Below are 23,358 nucleotides of genomic sequence, written 5' to 3'. Positions count from 1 at the left end.
TCAATCAGAAGAGCAGGGAACAGTTAGGACTATCCTGAAAGAATCTCCCATGGTTTGTAGTTTCAGGGCCAACAAAACTGAAATCAGAAGTGGAGTCTGACTCAGCAGGTTGTTGAATTAAACCTAAGTTAAGTTCACAGCCTCATCAGGTCTCTTACAGGAGAGGGTTTTGACTGGGAAAGAGGGAACCCTGTGAATTGGGATGCTGAATTCAGATAACTGAGACTTAGACCCTGCTGAGCTCCCTTTCCAGCAGAAGCTGCCCCTTCTCCCCAGGTCCTGTCTTGCAAGAGAATCCTGATTCTCCCTGATGTCCACATTTACCATGCCTGGCTGCTCCTGACCTATTCTAGAATCAGATTTCAGCACAGCCAAGGGAGACAAGCACGAAGTCTGATTCTGAAACAGTGGACTTTCACACCAAAGTAGGTGCCATTTGTTTTTAAATATTTATTGGCAGAAATCTGAGAAATATATAGTAAGGTGCTGATCACAGAGGAAAGAAGATCATTTTCAATTGGGCCATATTGATCAATATGGATTCTGGATCCAAAGTACTGGCTGGATCATCTGGGTATGGTTCTGTTCACTCAGTGGGTTATCTGAAATGAAACCTGAACTCAATGGCATCCTATACTAAATAAAGCTAAGGTGACAGAAATTCCTTGATATAAAGCAAGGAATCTTAATACCTGGAGAGGTATAATAATGTTGGGATGGGCTTACACATGTGTTCCCCACATGCCCTCCTTCACTCTGTCCCATGAGAACATAGTTCCTTCATGAGCATTTAGACATGTTTTGGTGAGGGGGATGCCAGCATTCTTTTTTCCTTGGTTGTCTTCGGAGTTTATCTTTGGTTTTTAGCAGTTTGATCATGATATATCTGGTCGGATTTAAAAAAAAATTCTGATTAAGGTTCTCTGAGTATCTTGGATCTGTGGTATGTTGCCTTTCTTTAAGACGTTCTTGGCCTTATCTCTTCAAATAGTTCTTCTACTCTGCTCTCTTTTCTTAATGAGATCCCCACTATACATATGCTAGACCATTTTACGTTGTCCCACAATTCTTGGGTGCTCTGTTTTGTCCCCCAGCCTTCTTTTCTCTCTTTATATTTCTTTAGATAATTTCTGTTGCTCTATCTTTAAGTTCACTGATTTTTCCAGTTTACATCTGTTATGTCTAATTTGCTGAGAAGCTTAAGTTCCTGTTTCAGTAACCTGTCTAGTTTTCCAAGTTTGTTGGAAGTTCTGCTTTTTGGGGCACATTACCTCCAAGGGGATGAGACCCATCCTTGAACCCAGCCTAGGTGGCACTGGCCTTGCTTCCCATGGGCAAGTTTCTTCATGCCAGTCTCTCTGCCTGTGCTCCCAGTTACTGCCTACCTAGTGCCCCCCTGCCCTGGGGCAGATTTGCTGTGTGGCATCAGACAGTTGCCTGAAAGTTGCTGGTAATGTGGTTGGAGAGATGAAACATGTTCCCAAATCCCACATCCTGGCATCAAGTGAGACAAGTGCCACTGAAACCTAGAATGACGTGGGAACCCAGAAGAAGATGTGCTAATCTGGGAGGAGAGACAGGGAGTGAAGCTTGGACAATCACTGTCATAGCTGGAGTATGATCTGATGAAGATCTGAACTAGAGCAATACATAGGCCAGGGTAATACCAATTAATCAGGAATGACTGAGTTTTGCTCCTGCTGACCTATCAACTCTTACTCCAATGGCTCCTTTAACCGATGGTTGCAGTGTTCAGTGAGGGTATTATCCAGGCTCCAACCTGCTTGCTCAGAGCCATCCTCAGGCTAAAGGGAGTCTTCTCTGATCTCCCCTCCTCATCCCAATGATGGGGTACCTCCCATCCCTCCTGCTAGGGGTTTCTAGGGCTCACTCAGGCACACTCCTACTCTCACTTTCCTGACATCTTGTGTTTCTGGTTCAGCGATTTCTGGTTCTGGGGACCTGGAGAACCACGTTACCTATTTCATTTCTCATTTCCCCCACCAGTCCTTGGCCTCTTTATTATTGTTCAAGCTGAGGTTCAGGAGTGACACAGACTCTCCCAATGCCTCATTCAGTCCTTGGTGGAACCAGCATTACACAGAGATTGCAAGGTGACAACTTATGATAAGGCAGAATTTTGAAGGTGTCAGGTGCCTCAATTATGTCATCACCTGCTATATGATGCCTTAAAATCCACAATTAGTGTCTCTTCCCTTTAACTCACTAGTTCTCAATGTGTATTGATGTACATGATAGTTTCTCTCTCTCTTCATCTCTAATATATATAATATATATGGTATATTTGGATATTTTTATATATAACATATTTAGATATTATATATAACTAAATCTAAAATGGATAATATACCTATACCTATCTATATATATTTGTGTGTTATACATATACACGTGTGTGTGTGTGTGTGTGTGTGTGTGTGTGTGTGTGTGTATGTATATAATCCAAATATACTACGGCTTAATGTAGACATTGAGATGTGGGAAAGATTTTTTGAAGCATAGGAGAAATGTTCAAAATTGAGTAAAAACCTGCTTTTTCTGCTAATTGAGAAGATACAGCCCCTTTTCTTCTCCTCCTCTTCCATCTTCTTTAAATGTAAGACTGTTCAGAATCTTATCATGCAAAGTCCCTGGGGACAGATCACATTGTAAGCTGCTATCAGTCACTGCACTGCACGGGATGTGATGTATTCAGAAGCCCAGATATGCATGGAGGAGGGGAGGTAGAGGAGAATGAAGATACTGCCTGTCGAAGGGGAAGAGAGCTGTGGGAAAGGACACACGATTAGAGTATTGAGGCACCAAAAACAAACCCTTTCATAGCCTTACTCAGGCTTATCTCTGCCATTTGACTCTTAAGACCTAGCTCTCTGGTTTTGGTACGTGTAAAAACACCACTGAGTATTTTGCTTTCCTTGTTCAAGCCTTACAACAAACGTATGAGATGGGTATTACTAATTCCATTTTATAGTTGAGTAAACTGGCTTGGAGAGGTGAGTTTCAAAACCATTTCTATCTCCAGTCCAGATGTTTCCTTTAAACATCAAACTCATTAAAAAAATACTTCACATCTCTCCCTGGACTCACACCCTCACCATGTCCAGATCAGAGGCCCTGAGCTCTTGTACTCATCTCCTCAACTTGCTCTTCCCTCAGCCCTTCTCATGTGCTATGAAATGAACTGTGTCTCCCAAAATGCCTATGTTGAAGTCCTAACCCCCAGTGTGATGGTATTTGGAGGTGGGGCCTCTGGAGGTGATTGGGTCATGAGGGTGGGGCCTTCACGATGGGATCACTACCCCTATAAGAAAAGACCCCAGAGAGCTCACTCTCAGCCTCCACCACGTCAGGACACAGTGAGAAGGTAGCCGTTTTCAAGCCATGGAGGGAGCCCTCATGAAAAACTGAATCTTCTGGCACCTTGATCTCATAATTCCAGCTTCCAGAAGAGTGAGAAAATAAACTTCTGTTGTTAAAGCCACCCAGTTGGCCGGGCGTGGTGGCTCACGCCTGTAATCCCAGCACTTTGGGAAGCTGAGGTGGGTGGATCACCTGAGGCCAGGAGTTTAAGACTGGCTTGGCCAACATGGTGAAACCCTGTTTCAACTAAAAATACAAAAATTAGCCAGGCATGGTGGTGGGTGCCTGTAATCCCAGCTACTTGCAAGGCTGAGGTGGGAGAATCGCTTGGACCTGGAAGGCGGAAGTTGCAGTGAGCCTAGATCACGCCGCTGCACTCCAGCCTGGGCGACACAGGTAGACTCCACCTCAAACAAACAAACAAACAAAAGCCATCCAGTCTATGGTATTTTGTTATGGAAGCCCAAGCTAAGACACCATTACAGAAAATGGTCACTCAATCCTCCCAGCCAGCCATCAGCGGCTCAATCTAATCTGCCATCAGTGGCAGGTTCTCAATCAAAGTGCTCCAAGCTCTGGTTTGCAGTAAGTTTAGAAAGATAACCACAGACATTCATGCCCGAGGGAATGTTCCCCTCATGCCCTGCACCCCTAGGTGAAAGCTAGAGGTGGCCCCTTGGCTGTTAGCTCCTCTTTGTCCCTTTCTTTATCCTCTGGAGTTAGTACGTCCTTCTCGATGGTCTGGCATAGAGGAGATACTGCTTGTAACAGAAAATGTGTGGTTGAAATCCAGGCTGAGGGGCTGGGCAGGTTATGGGATAACAAAGGGGTGAATTTGGAGGGGCTGGGCCCTGGGGAGGCTCCCTTACTGCCCGGGAGGGAGAAGTTCAGGAAGGCAGAGAGGGACGGGCCCCACCCTGTAAACTAGGCCTGGCAAGGAAACTGAGTCTCAGTATCCCTTTGCTAGTCCCTGCTGTGGACAGCTGCTTGGCTAAATAAAGTCCATTGTCCCAGACAGGCGGTACAGCACAGTGGTTCATTCACAGCCTCTGAAGTTGGAGAGCTAGGACCCAGGGCAAGCTACACACACCTGCTTCTTCATCTGGAAAATGGGGGAAGTAGCAGTACCTACCTCAAAGCATTAAATGATGATGATACACAAAGAATATAGCCCTGCTAGCCCAGCTCTCTGGAGGTAGAAAAGCTGCCCTATGCAGGCTGCACACAGACTCAGGGAGCCAAGGGCTGCCGGGGGCATTTGGCCATCATTGCCCCTTTCCCAACCCAAGGCTCTGCAGGCAAGTGCCAGCTCCTTTCTGTGGAGCCTTGGCCCATGGAAAGGCAGAGAGAATGGCTCTCGTGTCCCTGAGGGTCCCAAAGAGCTTCCATGAGGGAGATGAGCCTTCAAAATCATTAATTCTGAAAAGCCACACATGACAAGGAACCTGCTTTTGCAGGGGAAAAAGAAGTGTTTGTTAGCATTCTGTTCTGGGAGGTTCTTTAGGTGCACCCTGCTTCTCAAGCCTGATCCTGGGCTTCTGGAACCTGCGACTCACCCTGTTACCATGCTGTCTGCTGAGCAGCACCTGGCGGTGGTGCCTCTCATCTCAGCAAAGTGGCTATGACTCCTGGCTACTTTTCCCCTAGCCAGGGTGAGGAGACGAGAGAAGAGGGTGCAAAGACGAGAGAAGAGGGTGCAAGGCATCTCATCTGCTCAGTGCTAGAAAGGAAATTAAAATATTGCAGAGAAATCGCAGAATTCGTGAGTGCACTGCTTTTCATTTTTCAAAGAGCTTTTGTGGGCATTATGTCACCTGAGCCACCTAAGAACCCTGGGACAGCAGGGATGACCAGGAATGTTTAATCTGCCCATGTTACACATGAGGAGATCAAGAACGTGGAGAGGTTAACCTTCTCACCCGCAGTCAAGGTTAGTGACAACGAGAGGAGCATAGCACAGAGAAATCTCAAAAACAAGGAGAAGACCTGGCTTGTGGTTTGGGCTCTATCACCACCTGCCTGCATGACCTCGGGCAAGAGCCTTATCTATGCTTCAACTTTCTTGTCTGCAAACTGAGGAGCAGGACACCTACTGCACCAAGCCCACAGGACTACCATGAGACAAAGCTAAGGAGTCGGAAACGTGACAGGCTCTCTAAATGTAAGGCACGGTGAGAATGACTTATCAGGAGGTCATGCACCCCACAGCACAGCTGAGAATGGGAAAGAGTCGGGGAGGGGTGTGAGACAACTTTAGTGAGCACCTACTACAGAAAGAGCTCCATGTATGCTAATTGGTTCCTTCAAGTACTTTTTCTCCTTTGATCCTCTTGGTACTCCATTACAAAGATAGGCTCACACCTGTAATCTCAGCACTTTGGGAGGCTGAGGTGGGTGGATCACTTGAGGCCAGGGGTTCAAGACCAGCCCGGCCAACATGGTGAAACCCTGTCTCTACTAAAAATACAAAAATTAGGCAGGCATCATGGTGGGCGCCTGTAATCCCAGCTACTTGGGAGGCTGAGGCATCAGAATCACTTGAGCCCAGGAGACGGAGGTTGCAGTGAGCCAAGATCACGCCACGGTACTCCAGCCTGGGTAATGGAGGGAGACTCTGTCTCTGTCTCAAAAAAAAAAAAAAAAAAGATATTATCTTATTTACTTTTACAGATGAAAGAACTAAGCCTAAGAGGTTGAGACACTTAAGCTAGATGGATACAGAACTCGGATCTGAACTCAGATCTGTCTATCCTATGCTGATTTCCTGGCCCCACCTCTGAAAAATACACCAGAAGCCATTTTATATGTGTCACAGGGCTCACAGGCTACAACTCAGGCACTTGCTTCACATCCTCATTCTAAGCCTATTTACTCTTAGTTTAGACATAATTCTGACATAGTCAGCTCTCAGGTTGCCCACACCACCACACATCAGAAGGACCATAAGGACACTAGTCATCCTTGACAGCAGCAAGAAGTGACAGATGACAGGAGGATGATAAAGTGCTTAAAAATAATTTTAGCAGTTTGGTGTGGTTTTGTGTAGAAGCAAATAGCCCTACACATTTCCTTGGTCCTCACAGATATCACTGCGCATGATCTAAGAAAAGTTCTGCCTTCCTTATGAACATAAAACAAAACCTATATTCCGCGGGCAGGCCTGGCTCCAGAAAAAGAATCTTCACATTGGGAGGGGCGGCTGGTGAAATGACAGAGTATTCACTGAAGACTTGCAGGCAGCAAGATGGAAGCAAGAGAAGACAGTGACATGAAATAGATGGTCTGGTGCAAAATCGCTGTTGACTTATTATAGACATGATCAATGAAGATGGATCGGGACTCTGTCTTGTGTCAGCACAGTCCTAGGCCTCGGGGATTCAGTTGTGAGGTTGACTCTCTCTGCTGTCTTGGAACTACCTAGGGTCGGTCCTGCAGGGACTGTGTCATGTTGATCTTCAGCTTCTAACCTCTGGGGAGGGACGTAGCCCCTCCTGGTCCACCTAAAGTCATCTTTAATACTGCCCACCCACTCTCCACACTGTGCAGTTCGACTAAGGCAACCTCCAGAGTTCTAATTCCCTGTCATAGATGATTGAGAACTAGGGCAACCTCCTCTCCAGGGCAAGGCCAAACCTGCTCAAAGGATCCCAGGCTAGGGGATTTGCAGGCTGTGTAGGAGCACAATGACAGAACCCCGGTGAGGATACAAGTCAACAACTCCGGCCACTGTTGAAAAGAAATACTTTTACTTAGCGAGGGCACTGTTCTGTGACAGATGTTTACAATGATGACACTGCATCATTTAACAAAGGTTAAATCATGTTCACTAGACTCTGTTTAAGAAGCCATGGCCATGTGTCGTGTTTTAGAAAGACTGCCATTACAAATGATTCAAATAAGATTGAGTACATGAATGAGCCAGGGTCAGCTATCCAGAAGATGAGCTTGGAAAGAACAGCTCATTCCCAAGTGTGGCATTACTGCATTGCCATTTTTAATTTTAAAAACCTACGTAAATTTTAGCCACGCGCGGTGGCTCATACCTGTAATCCCAGCACTTTGGGAGGCTGAGGCAGGTGGATCACCTGAAGTCAGGAGCTTGAGACCAGCCTGACCAACATGGAGAAACCCCGTCTCTACTAAAAAATACAAAAATTAGCCAGGCATGGTGGCACATGTCTGAAATCCTAGCTACTTGGGAGGCTGAGGCAGGAGAATTGCTTGGACCTGGGAGGTGGAGGTTGCGGTGAGCCGAGAACTCACCATCACACTCCAGCCTGGGCAACAAGAGCGAAACTCCATCTCAAAAAAAAAAGAAAGAAAGAAAGAAAGAAACTTACATAAATTTAAAAAAATCTACGTCCTAACTCCAACCCCCATGTCATTTCCATCATAGACCACGCCAAGTTCCCTGGATGCCCTGGTAGTCTTATGGCATGAGGCAGATAGAGTGCTCTCATGTGTCCATGAGACCTTGGTGAGGATATGACAAGCCCCACGTTGCTTCATGTAGGATCTGATGCCTGGTTAGCCTCTCCCCAGGCGACCTCTCCCTCCTGCACAGCCTGGGTGGCCTGGACACCTGGACTCTAGCCTCAGCTCTGTCATCAGCCCCAGGCCCGGTGAATGCTGAGATCTCAGCTCTGGTCTCTGTCCAGCTCTTGTCTCTGCAAACTTCCCTAGGGTCAGAAACAGCTTCTGCCCAGGAGGAGTTAAGTTTCCAACACGTCACAGAGGATCAAAGAACCCTGAGGGTTCTGCTACATAAATAATCAAGGGAGTTTGTCAAAAGGAAGGTCCCAGAAGCCCTACTAGAGGGTAAAGGCATTGGATACACCAGGAACTTTTCCAGGAGAACAGTTTTCCAAACTTAGGGATCCCAGATCCTGCAGTATAGCCTTGCATTCCCACATGCTGTAGGGGTGGGGGAGTGGGGTGGAGGTGAGCATTGAACCTTGGACCTTTCTCATTACACCGCTCAGACCTCATAAATAGGAGGGCCTTGTAATAGCTTGATGGCCCTGAAAAGATGGCAGTGGTATTTCAGGTACAACCTGAAACTTGGATTCCATCTCGCTCTGATAGCCTTCTACTCCCATAGCTTAAGCAAGAAGAATCACCCTGGAAACCCCGAAATGTTGAGAGCAGGACTCATTTATCTGTTATGTGAGAGCCAACCATGATGTTATGATTAAATTTGGGAAACAGACAGCTGGTGTTCAAATCCTGGCTTCAACACTCACGAACCGTGTGACCTTGGGCAAGTTGCTTAACCAACGTGTGCCTCAGTTTTCTCATCTATAAAACGGGGATAATGATGGCTGTGAAGAGTAAATGAGCTAATATTTCTAAAGCACTGAGAACAGTGTCTGGCACATGCCAGTGTGTGCCAAATAAAACAAAATAATTGGGCAAAGGCAGGGGATTGAAAGATGCGGCATTTCTAAGAAACGCAGCTGAGGTTCAAATGCGTGGAGTCTCTCTCCTCACCCCCAGAGGCAGCAGTTCCTGAATGGGGCCGCAGGGGAGGGAGTGCGTGAAGGGTTAAACCCCCAAGTGTGCAGAAAAACAAGTTCCATCTGGTCCCTGGGACAAAGCAACAGCCTGCAAAGCCCCCAGCCCGGGCTCCTGCTCAAAGGACACATTGCTTTTTAAAATTCCAACTTGTAGCTGCCTCGATCTATAAATCAACCCGTTCTCTACACCCTAGAGCTCCGAGCAGCATTCGCAAATGGCAGCAAGATATCCAGGCTCCCAGAATAGGCATAGGAAAGTGCCCTTGCAACTCGGCCAGGGTTACCTGGTACCCAGCCTCTCTGCTTCCAGGGCTTCCTCCTTGACCTCCTTCAAGGCAGGCATTGCTCTCGCATGGCAAAGAGCAGGCAGGCAAGACAGAGCCAATGGTCAAGGCTCCAGCTGGGAATGGGACTTTTGCTTAGACGCCCAACTTCAGTGAGCTGCCCCTGGACTCAGCTGAGTTCCTGTCTTTGTTCATTGTCACAAAAAGAAAACTAAAGCTGCTTGCCCTGCCTCCCGACACTGTGACTGAGACCCTATTTTTAGATGCCAGGCTGAGAGTGGGGCAAGGCTGATTAATGAGAAACATCAAATACTCCACGGAGGCTGGGGGAACCTTACTTAGAGAAACAGCAGCCTGCTTCTCGGCTCCCTGGCTGATCTGCACACGGGACAGCTTGTGCCTCAGTACGTGCTGTGGGACCCCAGCGCTCTCCGTACCTGGAAGAGGAGAAGGAGCCAGGATAAGGCTGACGGGGCTTCCTCGTGGACCTTGGCTAGAAGCAGAGTCCTTCCGTTTTTATCACCCCTAGACCTGTGCCCACGCCTGGATGATGCTGAATCCAGCACCAGCATTAACCCTGCAGGGCAGGAAGGTAATTCACAAAAAGTTGGGCAATTCAAAGTTACAGTTTCCACAGCAACCAGCACTCAGACCATTTGGGTAGCTGAAGCCTTTTCCTCTTAGTATTCGCCCCCCCCCCGTCCCCCACAGCATTTTTTCCTTCTTATTAAAGTAATACACATTCATTGGAGAACATATGGAAATTACAGACAAGTGTAAAGGAGAAAATAAAAATCACCCTTAGTCTCAACACTCAAGGAGATCCAATGTTAACATTTTGATATATTCTCCATTCGCCTAGTTTTTTATTTTTGCATGCATAAAAGATATAATTTTTGAAAATTGGAACTATTGTTAAATGACTATTTTATCATTTGGCTTCCTTCGCTTAAAAATACATTGTGAGATTTTCCAATAGCCTTAAATATTCTTCGAGAACATGCTTTTTAATGGCTATATGGTACTTTTTCATATGGATAGAGCACATTTTATTTAACCAATCTATTGTTGAACATTTAAGATGATTTTCTTTTCTTTCCTGCTATTTTAAATAACACTACAATGAACATCCTTTTACATAAATTTTTGTGTGTTTCTCTGATTAAGTAATCAGATTAGAATAAATTCCTAGAACTAAAATTACTGCTCAAACACAATGGACATGCTAATGACTTTGATAGGCATTATTGAATCATCAGATTCATCTAGAAAAGTTGAAGCAATTTGTACTTTTGCCTGCAGTGTATACTCTTTTAAGAAAAGAACACAAACTGTCATTTAGTTGATTTTTAAATCAAGTTATATACTATTTTCTAAAATCACATTCTTTACATTGTAAATGGAATGGAACTTCCCCCATATTTTTAATGAACGTTTTTCTTTCTATAATCACCCATTAACATCCTTTTATTTTTTTTAAAAAAAATAGGGTATTCATCTTTTTCTTGCTAATTTATAAGAGCCCTTTATGCATAAAGATAATAATGCTTTGCATATTTGTGGCACATATGTTCTCTCAGTTTGTCATGGGGTTTTCATTTTATTTATGGCAATTAAAGTGCAGAAGTTTCAAATGTTGCTGTAATTCACATCCCTCTTTCTTTTTATCACTTTGTCCTTTGATTTTACACCTAGGCAGACCTTTTCTCTCCTGAGATCAGCTATGTATCCACTTGAATGTTGTTGTTCTGGTTATTTTGTGGCTGTGTCAGCTTGGTTTTCTGTCCACTGCTCTAAGCCACATAGGCTTCAGGTAGAGGCAAGGACTGGCCTTTATTTCTCTAGGGGTCCGGAGGTAGGAGCCCGCCTGGACAGGTCAGAGGCAGTGGCCAAAGAGACGCAGGACCCGACCTGCCTGCTGCTCCCACCTCACAGGTCTCAGCCTGGCAGGCACCTCTCCACAGGGCCCTGGGATGTTGCTGGTGAATGGAAAAGATGAACGAGGAGGAGGAAATAGCTGTTCCACGATTACATACTGAAAAAGGTACACCTCACGTGGCCCTGTTTCCCATCTGAGGTGGGGGCGGTGGAGGATGGGAGCGCCAGATGTATGGAAAGCTGGCAAGTTGCTTCACTCTTAGCACGTTAGAAATCAAGGAATCCAATTCCAAACCTGAAATTAACCATCACGCTATTTGCAAGATGAAGAGTTTGAGGCAGTTGCTGACATTGCATATCCCCAAATACCAGGTTTTCATCTAGGAGAAATTCTATAGAGGTGGAGGAACCTCGGGCTCTCCAGAGATGCAGGTCTTCACTTCAGCCTACCCCCAACCCTCAATCTCCAGGAACCCTAGACACAGCAAGTACCAGGTGGGAGGGGGTGATGCTGAACAGAGGGTGTTACCTCAGGACACCATCCAGGCAGAGGACACTGCAGGCTGCCTCCTCTGTCCAGCCTCGGGAGAGTGTGCCTTCCCGCATCCCTATTTCAATCCAGCCTTCAAACTTCTCACCAAGGCTACCTGGCAAGTTTGCCAAGTCAGTTCTGCAAGGGATTTGTACATTCACCCCACAGGTTTACTGAGCATCTACTATCTGCATAGCCCTGTGTCTAGCCTTGTAATTTATTCCTCTTCAACCAGGGATAAAGTATTTCCTGCAAATCTCCCTCTCCCCTTTCTCTCTCCTTAAATCCTTAAATAAATAAATAAGCCCTCTGTCTTGAGTTCCGCATCCACTGGCCACTGCCTTGCCTCGACTGTCATGTTGCAAGGCTGCAGTAGTCACCCGGGTGGCCGAGACGACTGTCCATCACCATCACTACCATCATCCTCGTCTGCCGAATGCTTCCGAAGTTTGGCATTGACAGGTTGACATACATGATCTCTTGTCATCTTCATCTAATAACATTTTTTCAACAAATATTTACCAAGTGCCTACCATGTGACTGAGACTGTTCCAATGCTTGGTGTGCACCAGCGAATAAACCAGACAAAGATTCCTGCCCTCATGGAGCTTACATTCCAGTTGTGGGGTGGGGGTGAGAATAGATAAAATGAACAAGCAAAAAATGTAAAAAAAAAAAAATGAAAAAACGATATGGAGGTTAGAAGGTGGTAAAGGAAAGTGGTGAAGGTTAGAAGGTGAATGCAAAGGAAAGAAGTTAAGAGGGATAAGAGGTCTCTGGGCTGTCAGAGCTGGGGGATCTGGAAGGCCTCCTTGGAAGGTAACCTTCAAGCAAAGACTTGAAGGAGAGGAAGACATGAGTTATGAAGCTATGAGCGGGACCGGGGGAGGCAGGCAGATACTATCCTAGTGCAAAGGCCCTATAGAGCATGCCCCATGCAGTCAAGAAACAGAAAGGAGGCTGGGCACAACAGCTCATGCCTGTAATCCCAGCACTTTGGGAGGCCAAAGCGGGCAGATTACTTGAGGCCAGGAGTTCAAGACCAGCCTGGCCAACATGGCGAAATCCTGTCTTTACTAAAAATATAAAAATTAGCCAGGTGTGGTGGTGTACACCTGTAGTCCCCACTACTTGGGAGGTTGAGATAGAATTGCTTGAACCCAGGAGGCAGAAGTTGCAGTGAGTCAAGATCGTGCCACTGCACTCCAGCCTGGGTGAAAGAATGAGACTCCATCTCAAAAGAAAGAAAAAAGAGAGAAAAAGGGAGAGAGAGACAGGAAGGAGCGAGGTAAGCAAGGGAGGTGATGAGCAGTTAGTAGGTGAGGTCAGAGAAGTGAAGAGGTGATGGGCTGGCTCACACCAGGTCTGGGAAGCCACTGTCAGCACTTTGGCTCTTACTCTGGTGAAATGAGGAGGAATTGAAGGATTTTGAGCAGAGGTTGAACCGATCTGAGCTGCAGATGTAAAGGCTCACTCTGACTGCCTGGCTGAGAGTATGCTGGGCGTTGAGGCAGGCAGAGGTGGTGGCAGGGAGATGGGTTAGGAGGCTGTTGCAATGACCCGGTTGGCAGGATGGTGACCCTGGCCAGGGTGCTGACAGTGAATGAGAGAGGTGGTCAGCTCTGGATGTAGTTTCCTGGTGCATTGGCTGCATGGTGAGAGAAAGAAAGTTGCAGTGAGCCAAGATTGTGCCACTGCACTCCTGCATGGGTGACAGAGTGGGACCCTGTCTCAAAAAAAAAAAAAAAAAAAAAAAAAAGAGAGAGAGATACTGATGACTCCAACATGTCCAGCCTGCACAGCTAGAAGACTGGAGTTGCTCTTGACCAAGATGGGGCAAGACTGAAGATGGAGCAGGTTGGGGCAGGCTGGGGTTGGGAGTGATGACTGGGTACTTGGGGCTGGACATGTTTCATTTGAGGTGCTTATCAGACACCCCAGATGCATGTGAGCAGGAAATCGTTGTTATGCAGGTGACATTTAAAGTCATGACATTGGATGAGACCACCCAGCAGAGGAAGTTGGGAACAAGAAAGGAGAAAAGGAGACACTGAAGTGAGAGCCAGAAAGAGTGAAAGTCAGTCCAGAGAGTGTGGGTCATGGAGGCCAAGGGAAAAAAAAAAAAAAAAAAAAAAAAACCTGTCTAGGAGGAGGCAGTGACCCACTCAGTGAAATCCTGCTAACGGGTCAAGAAAGATACGGACTGAGGATTAACCACTGGCTCTCACCCCTGAAATGGATATTCCACCCATTTTAAGGTGAGGAAAAGGAATCTCAGAGTGAGGAAGTAACTTGCCCAAGGTCACAAGCTGCAAGCAACAGCGCTAGGATTTAAACTCAGGTCTGTGCAAAGCCAGGGGCCTTGGCACTTCTCAAACTCACCCCTTGGGCTCCAAGTATTCCATGGACCAAGGAAGGCAGCACTGAGAGGCAACAATTCGTGTTCCTGCTAGGTATTCGTACTCAGGAAGCCTGAGGGGAGGGGAAACTGCAAGTGAATAGGGGACTGACAGACAGTGCAATTTTTAAAATCTTTTCAATCCAGGGAGAGGTGTGAGAGGCACGCTCAGTGCTGGGCCTTCTTTTCTTGCAAATGACCATCCCACCCAGCTAACTAGGGGCTTGACCCTGGAAGGCACTTCCAGTTAGCGGCTGAGGTTTAAAGCATTGCATCCCAGGGATATTTCCATTTTAATGGCAGAAGGGCATTTCCACAACCAAGTGGCCAAGAGAGACGGGGCAGGGGTTGCAGAGGGGTTGCAGAGAGAGATGAGCCCACCCAACCCAAATCAGGCATCCTCTATTTTTTCACTCCTGGGTGACCTGCCCTCTGCAATGCCTTCCTGCATCAGTGGCCCCAGCCATTCAGCCAGCCCTCAGGTTCCTGGGGCGGATGACGGTCACCTATCTCCCCCTGGTGTCGGCTCTTTCCATTGCAGCCCCAGGAGATAGAGGGCGATCTCCGCCTACCCGCCAGCGAGGCCTGGGGAGCCACACCTAAGACGTTGGTCCAGGGTCCTCCTCCCTACCCCACCCTCTGCGGCTCTACACTGGGCCATGGCACAAACCCTCCACATTGCCAGCACCTGGGAGTTCAAATGTGTAATGGCTTCTTCTCACTCAGTCTCAGGTTAGCAGTGCAGACCTAACCCGCAGTAAAGAAATGAGGGTCCCTGATTTGCGCACACCACTATACCCCCATATCATTCCCTCGGCTCAATCACTTGATGTTGCTGGGCCACCATTAGCCCTTTTGTAAAGGGAGGTGACAGAACCAGAGAAGTCTCACAACCCACTCCTTCTCTGTACCGACTTAGGTGGCTGGCTTCTTCCCTGGGCCTGGAGTAGTCCCTGGAAATACCTCAGGACGTTTGGGGTGTACTGCAGCTTGCTCTCTACCCACTGAGAAGCAGTGCTGTGGAGTGGTTAGGGGCAGGAGCTTTGGAGGCTGCACAGACCTGGGTTCAAATCCTGACTTTATTGCTCATGAGCAGTGGGAATTTTTCTGTGCCTCAGTTTCTTCATCTGTGAAATGAGGGCATTCATGCCTTCTGTGCTGGGTGGCTGCAAGGCTTAAGTGTGATACTGTTCATAAAGTGGTTAGCACAGAGCCTGGCCACGTGGAGAATGGCCAGCAAATGTCACCATGTAGTAAACAGAGGGCTGGAGTGGCTGGGGAAAGGGCTAGAGCCAGGGGATCCAGGCTCTAGTCTCATCACTCCACGCAATACATCTGTACTTTAGAGCAAACTAATGTCCGCCAGGTTGTAATGAGGCTCCAATGAGGTGCTGAGGCAGCACGCCGATGGGTGCCAGGTTTGGAGCCAGCCCAGCTGCACTCTCCTGCTGATCTTGGGAGAGTGGCTTTATCTCTAAGGACCTTGGGTTTCTCATCACAGACAGGGATCAACACCCGCCTGACCCACCTCTCAGGACTGATTGGAGGTAAGGGGTGTGAAATGACAGCACTGACATGCTACAAATTAAAAGGACTGTCATGATAGGGAAAGTGTTTTGAAAATTGTACAGCTTACCCCATTGTTAGCAAGAGACCAAGCCCCCAGCCTCCTGCACTCACTCCATATCACGGCACGCATCTCCCTGCATGGGATCTGCCTATTTTCTTGCTGGTCTCCCAAGCATACAGAGGTCTCTGCTCTCGAGGAGTTTATGTTCTCATTGGAGAGACAAATGAGAAAATGAACGGTGAGAACCCAGAAGGTATTACCAGGGGCAGAGGTAGGCAGTTCTCCATCCACCTGGAAGCCTTGCTAGAAACACCCAGTGAAGGAAGAACAATTCTCAGAAGGGAAGCTTAGCCCCAGGGCAACTGCCCAATGGCTTGGCAAAAATGGACAGGGTTACGGAACCCTTGTATAGCGAAGAAGGTGCTGGAACGGAAGTCAGGAGGCCTGGGTGGTAGTCTAGGCTCTCTATTAATTTGAAAAGACTACATATTGTATGATTCCAACTTTATGACATTCTGGAGAAGGCAAAACTACAGAGACAGTGAAAAGACCAGTGGTTGCCAGAGGTCGGAGGGAGGCATGAATAGGTGGAGCACAGAGGATTTTCAGGGCAATGAAACTACTCCGTATGATACTATAATGCCATCATGCATTTGTAGAAACCCACAGGAGGTGCAGCACCCAGAGTAAGCCCTAATGTGAGCTATGGATTTGGGTGATAGTGATGTGTCAGCGTAGGTTCGTGGAGTAGAACAAGTGCACCGTTCTGGTGGAGGGTGCTGAGGGTGGGGGAGGCTGTGCCTGTGTGGGGGCAGGGGTACATGGGAACTCTCGGTACCATCTGTTCAATTTGGCTGTGAACCTAACACTGCTCTAAAACATAAAGTCTATTAAAAATAAATAAATATTTTTCCCTGATCTGTTGTCTCTTCACCTGTAAAACAGAGACACTAATACTTGCTCTGCCTGCCATGACACCCACATGGCCACGATTGGGGTCTAGTGGACTCTGTGAGCATGAGACCAACATGTCACGGGTGTGCTGGTCCCTGGAAGAATGAGAGATGCCCTCAAAGTTGGGATCCTATGACAACTGCCCCTGCCAGCCCAACTCCCAGCAGCCGCTGCAGCCCCCTCCTCCGGCAGTTCTCACCTCCCCACCAGGCAGTGAGGGTTTTGGACTGCAGTGGGCACCTCCTCCCAGTGGCAGTTCCCCACTGCAGGGCTGGGAGCTCCACCCACCTCCTCCTCTCCACCCCTCACCCACAAGCCTGCAAGTTTTAACAAATAACACAGGATATTGCTCTTCTAAAAATCTGCAAAACCTTTCTAAAAACTCCCTTTGAGGCCACCACCTTCTTTCCCCGGTGAGAGCAGGCAACAAGTCCCTGTAGCATTCAAAATGCTCTTCCTTGTAAATGGCTCCGACAAAGGCCGGCAGCTATTTAAAAATCCAAGAAGGCTTTGCTGACACTCCCAACATACCGCTGTGAACAGATCCCAAACATGTGAAGAGCGCCACACAGACGCTTGTTCAGTGCCCTTAAAACAACAACAAAAAAAACCAAAAAACCCAGGATGCAAATCCACTGAGTGCTCCTCTCAGGTCCCATGTGCCCCCTTGGTAGATCAGCCCACACAGTTTCTTCAAAGAAACAGTATTTGATCTGAGAAACATCTGGAACCTGTTTCCCCAGCACTTGACTGGGAGCTTTCAGCGGACGTCAGCTGCCCAGTCGCTGCGCGTGCACCCTGCCCGCCTGAGCTGCCGGCAGGATCCTTTGGACTGGGGGCGGCGGGTTGGGTGAGGGAGGGTGCTGTTTGATTAAAAGCTACTGGGGGCAGGCTCAGGCCTGGCCGGAAGTTCTGGAATGACAGAGAAGGCCACGAGGATAACAAGCCCTGGGAGTGAAGATCAAGACTGGGAATCCTGCTAATGGAGCTGCCCTGAGTAAGACGGTCGCCAGAGCACGTGGCCGTTCTGTTACAGTTTCCCTCAGCCATTAAGTGTATAACAGACAAGTAATAACAACAACAATGAACATTCTCACTATTGCAAGATGCCCATCACAGGCAGGGCAGGGATGCGTTCTGTGTGTATCTCTCACTCCCGGAACAGTATCTGGCAGAGGGGCAGAGAGTGGAGCTCCATCCGGATCTGCTCCAGCGAATACATGAATGAATGAATGACACCCCCTGTCCACTGTTTACATGAATGAATGAATGATACCCCCTGTCCACTGTCAACATTACAGGCCTGTTTTCAGGAATCAGGGGATTCCAGAGGCAAAATTACATAGGTGAAAGGGTAGCTGACTGCAAACCAGGGAACCTGCCATCCAGGGCTGGTTCTCCCACTTCCCAGTTATGCCAAGCGTGACCGTGGGCAGTACCCCCGTCTGTCATCAAGGGGATAATCCCCCTCTGTCCATCTCCCTATGTTGCTAGGAGGATCGGTCCTGTGAAGTCCTGCATAGCAAGTGTCTTTACCACCTGAACATCTAACTGCAAAGGTTAGAAATGCTGACAATCCTCGCTCCCCTTTCACCCAGTCCAGTTGCACCCAGAGGCGCCCCGGATGACCTGGCTGGGGACCTGGGCTAGAGTGGGACACAGCTGAGTGATTCTAGCACTTTGACTACTTGCACTGAAGGAGCCAGGGACAAAGGATAAAATGACCTGATGCATCCTTGACTGGGTGCTGGGTGCTCTCTGCACCTGCCTTCTCAGACCTGGCTCCACCTGTTAGCACTTGAGCCCTTCATTTACAACCTCAGCGGCCTCCTGTTCCCTCTGCCTCTGGGTCTCAAACACACACAGGTCTCCTAGAACCTCGGAAAGTCCAACTCTTCTTCTGTGTCTTCTGCCCTTCAGACTACAAACCCATCTCTTTTTATGGTAGTGACAACCGATCCCATCCGTGAAACTCCAGTTAGGTGCTCGGCACCAGATACGGTGGAATCTCATGAATTCTTCCCTAAACCCTCACTTGATGCACTGGTGATCTCCCCAGGGTGGCCCCTTACCCTGTCCTGACTTTACCTTCTGCTCCCAGCCCACAGTCCTGGAACGATCCAGATCCAGTGGCTCTTCCCCAGCCTGGCCCCATGGCAGCCTCTTCCAGCAGCGGAGCCTGGTGACTCCCGCTCCCCATTCCTGCCTCTTCCCTTCACCTCTTCTACAACGCCCATGACATCAGCATTCCCCATGCTCTGCCCCAAAGTCCTTTCATGCTGCAATTTCATGACATTGCCTCTTCCCCCTGCAGTAGGGACTCGGCTGGCTGAGCTCCAGCTCCCATGACAAGCATAGGGCAGCCCCCTCCAGCCCCTGCAGCTGTGCCTGCACCCCTCCTGCCCACTATCCCCTTCCTCCTCCTCTTCCCTCAGAAGCATCTCCTGCACCTCCCACCCCTGACTTCCAGTCAGTGGCCAGGTCCCATCGGTTCCAAAGGAGCTGGACACCCTTTGAAATCTCCTCCTCTCTAACCCCCACCATCCATACCGTTTATCACCTCAGAATGAGCATTGCCAGTCGACACCTCAACCCCTCCTTCTGCTACATTTTAACATTGCCCTTTTATTGGCTCCTTCCTGCCAGAATTTACTTATTTATTTAGAGTTGGGGTCTTGCTCTGTTGCCCAGGCTGGAGTGCAGTGGCACAATCATAACTCCTTAGCTTACTGCAGCCTTGAACCCCTGGGTTCAAGCGATTTTCCCACCTTAGACTCCCCAGTACCTAGGACTACAGGCCTGGCTACTTTTTTTTTTTTTTTTTTTTTTGAGACAGAGTCTTGCTCTGTCACCCAGGCTGGATTACAGTGGCGCGATCTAGGCTCACTGCAACCTCTGCCTCCTGGGTTCAAGTTATTCTCCTGTCTCAGCCTCCCAAGTACCTGGGATTACAGTCATGCGCCATCACACCCAGCTAAGTTTTGTATTTTTAGTAGAAATGGGGTTTCACCATGTTGGCCAGGCTGGTCTTAATCCCCTGACTTCAAGTGATCTGCCCACCTCAGCCTCCTAAAGTGCTGGGATTACAGGTATCAGCCACCACGAGGCCTGGCTAACTTTTTCGTTTTTTGTAGAGATGGGGTCTCTAACTCCTGATCTCAAGCAGTCCTCCTGCCTCGGGCTCCCAAAGTGCTGAGATTAGAGACGTGAGTCACTGAACCCAGCCCCTGCCAGCATTTAAATATTCCCAGGCATCTCTTCTCCCCTGGCAAAGCGGTGGTGTGAGTAGCCCATTCCACAGGATCCACTCCTCATTCACTCCTCGGTCCCCTCACACGGGTAACCAGTGGCTGGCGGGGGTAAGGCAATGTGTGCGTTTCCTGTGGGCTAACCCGACCTCTCTGGCTGGCTGCTGTTGAGCATGGCAGAGCCTCCCCGCAGGTAAGCCTGTCCTGCTCTCAGAGTCCACCCCTGCTGGAACGCTGAGGATGCAGACCCAGGCGCCCAGCCCTGCCTTCTCTTCTCAAGTCAGATTGTAGACCCGCCTCTCAGGTGGCTACCTCTGGATGCTACAGCCTCCTCAGACTCTATGGGTCTCTGTGCAGAAGTCGTGCCAATGGCTGCCACCCCTGTAAACCCAGTGTTTCTCTGTGTCCCCTTCTTGGTGAAGGCACCATTATCAGAGTTAACATATACCCCAGCTTGCCAGTGCCGTGCCCAATGACACCCACTGTCCTGGCATAACTGTTAACAGCACCCCCGTTTACTCTCAAAAGGGTCCTGTCTTAGATGGGAAATTATATACTCAATCTCACTGTTACCCACTTGCCTGCCCATCACAGAAACCTGAGGGTCATCTGGACTCTCCCTCTCCCCAGTATCCCCACAGTCCCCAAGTTCTATGGGTTCCACGTCCTTAACATCTTTTAAACCCACCCCATGGTCCATGCCATCACCTAGGTTGCAGGGTGGGCATCCTGCCTTCAATCTTACCTTTCTTCCATTCTTCCACCTGCTGCTGGAGTGACCTTCCCAAATTGCAAATCTGATCACATTTACCAGCCTAAAAATCAAATGGCAGCCCGCCTCCCCGAGCCACCAGCCAAGCTTCAAGATAAACTCTAAACTCCACACCAGGGCCATGAAGTTCTTGGCTCCTCACTACGGATGTGCCCCTGCCCTGCCCGCCCTGACCTCCTACCCCACCACAAGCCTCATCCCTCACCCCACCATCCTGGCTCCCATCTGTCCCTTGCTGGGTCCTGGCTCACTGACACCCTGTGTCCCCATGCTTGCCTGCTACCTTTCTGTCTCCCCGTCTATACTGCAAGTTCCGTGATAGTGTCTTTCATCTCTGAATCAATAGTAGTAACATGGTGCCTGATGCACAGTGTGTGTTCAATATTTACGAAGTGAATCGGTTCACATCCTTAACACCAAATAGTCCAGGTGGCTGCAGTCCCCCAAGCCAGTGGACCTGCACTTGACCGCCTCCATGTGTAGGCACACGTGTGTCTACTGGAAATGCCTGCCTGCCTGTTGGCCTGTCTTTACTCAGACAAACGTCTCTGCTCCATCCATTAGGGGCTGTTCTTCTAGAACTGCTGTGGGTGTTGGGAGCCCTGTGTCCTTTCTCGGCTAATCATTTTGTGACTGCAGCAGCCTGCATTTTTCTGCTCTGTGTATACAGAGAAGGGTTGGTGGGGGCGGTGGACCTGTGAGTTCCGAGGTCTGTTGCAGAGAGGAGAGTTCCAGGCCTCTAGAAAATTTGTGTTGAAACTTGTGTCTCCACCGTGGGCTAATGAAGGCGAGAAGGTGCTCCCTGGGAGACTGTGACTAGAGGCCCGGGCTGGCACGAAATGCGCTGGCCCAGGTGGGTAGGGCACTCAGGGCCACCTGCTTTGTGAGGAGAAGAAATAGGGCCTGGGCCAAGCCTGATTGGAAACTCGAGGGACAGCGGGACGGAACGAGGCAGCCTTTTGTTCCCTCCCTGTAATGCAATGCACATTCCCCACTTAAAGGCAATTTCTGCACTTCAAAAGGATTCCAGCTGGCGAAATTTAAGGTGGAGAATAAGCCCCCAGTCAAGAAGCTTCTCAGGGGCCTTTCAGTTTTCCTTGGCTTGAGAACGGGATGCATTTTTAAATGTTTGCCTCTTCATGTTTGTCAGGGCGCCAGGGGAGAAACGCTTCCTCTTCCTTCCACACCTCTCTCACTCAGTCATAGCTGGCACGGGAGCCAGCCACGTTTTCCTGTGCTACTTTGCCTTCTCATGAACCTGCCTGACTTCCTCTCTTTCTCTGCCTGCTTCCCCACCCACCCCCCAGCTCACACCTCACCCCCTGGGGGAGGAGAGAGTCCTGCCGCCCCGGGTCCACTAGGCCTAGCAGCTTTCCTCCAACAGATGCTGAAAGGGCCAACAGTTAGGCTGACACACCTCATAGCTGACACTCCAGGACATGCTCTCTCACCTGCCATTCATTCATTCATTCATGCATTCATTCATGCATGCATGCATGCATGCATTCACCTGTTCACTCTCTCACCTAGTCACCCAGTCAGCCAGCATAGGATCTGAGGTGCTGGGGGACCCGTGGGTGACTCAAAATCAACACACAGTCTTTCTCTCCTAGCTTACAAAGTGCTTGAAGCTTTGAGAGATAGGAATGAGCAACTACAGCACAAGACAGAGGAAAGTCAAAACCCAGTTTAGAGGGTAGGGACATTTTAAAAGCACAGAGAAAGAAGAGATCAGCCAGGGATGTAGGTGGAGCCCAGAGGGAGGCAGTCAGGGAAGGCTTCCTAGAGGAGGAAGCATTGTGACGGGAGCAGGGTCCAAATATGCCAAGGATGGGGAAGTGGCCAATGCCAGAATATGGAGGTAGGAAGCTCTCTGGTGGGCACAGAGCCGCAGCTACACCCCTCTTTCCAGGGCTTTGGAGTTTGCTGGGAGGTGGGGGTGGGGGTTCCCAGGCATGTCCACTGGCAGTCGCCGCTTTGGTGGCATTGCTTCAGTCACCTTGGAAGCAGCGCACCATCCCCACATAGCAGTCACCAACTCGTGCCCTTCTCAGTCGGGCCCAGAGGAAATACCTCCATGCTCTTCTCTGTCCTAAACGCTCAGGCTCCCTGCACCCTTTTCTTGAGGGATCCAGATAGCACTTGCTCCTCCAGCCTCACCAGTCATGCCCTATCCCTTAAGCGAAGCTCCAACTACCACCTTCCCTAACAAGGACTATCCTTCCTGCCCACCCCCTTCCATTCTAACCAGGGAAAGCTTCCCTTTGGCCAGCCCACCCCTGCCTGTGCCAGCACCCCCTGGTGTCTCCCTTAGAGCCCCTGCCAGTGGTCCACTGGCCACTGTGGAGTTGGGCAGACCTGGCTTTGACCCTGGCTCTGGAACCTTTCAGCTCTGTACTTGGCCAGATTACTCACTTCCATAGGACCTGCCCTGGCATTTCCTACCTAACATCCTTTCACCCTTATCTGATCAATCACACTTTGACTCGCATTCAGGGCAACCATCCTCCTCTGCTCTCAGTCCTCGTAGATTAAGGGGAGCTGTAGAGGGTCACTGCTAGGTTCAGGGATAGGCACGAGACCAAAGCGAGACCAATCCTGTGACTTTTGATAGATGGAAATTCCTATTTCCACTGGGATTGACAAACTGGTCAAACACAAACCTAAGGCTGTTCGGGCCATCTTTGTCACCACAAGGAAAGAGTGTATTTACAAATAAAAACAGCACAGAAAAAACAGTCAAGAGACAGATTCCTGGTGACACGAGCACCTGGATCCAGCCTTGCCTGAAGTTATCCCTGGAGTTTTCAGTTTTGTGAGTCAAT

General features: G+C 48.9%; 1 protein-coding gene across 2 annotated transcripts in view; it reads right to left on the bottom strand.

Moving 5' to 3' along the window:
* LOC105482070 (phosphatidylethanolamine binding protein 4) overlaps window positions 1-23,358 on the bottom strand; it is a 226,386-nt gene that overhangs the window by 178,893 nt on the left and 24,135 nt on the right. The gene's annotated exons all lie outside the window — the stretch shown is intronic.

This window comes from Macaca nemestrina, chromosome 8 (assembly GCF_043159975.1).
Source record: "Macaca nemestrina isolate mMacNem1 chromosome 8, mMacNem.hap1, whole genome shotgun sequence".
Classification (NCBI taxonomy): Eukaryota; Metazoa; Chordata; class Mammalia; order Primates; family Cercopithecidae; genus Macaca; species Macaca nemestrina.
The sequence above is the reverse complement of the archived record's forward strand: the minus strand, read 5'-3'. Positions and strand labels throughout refer to the sequence as shown.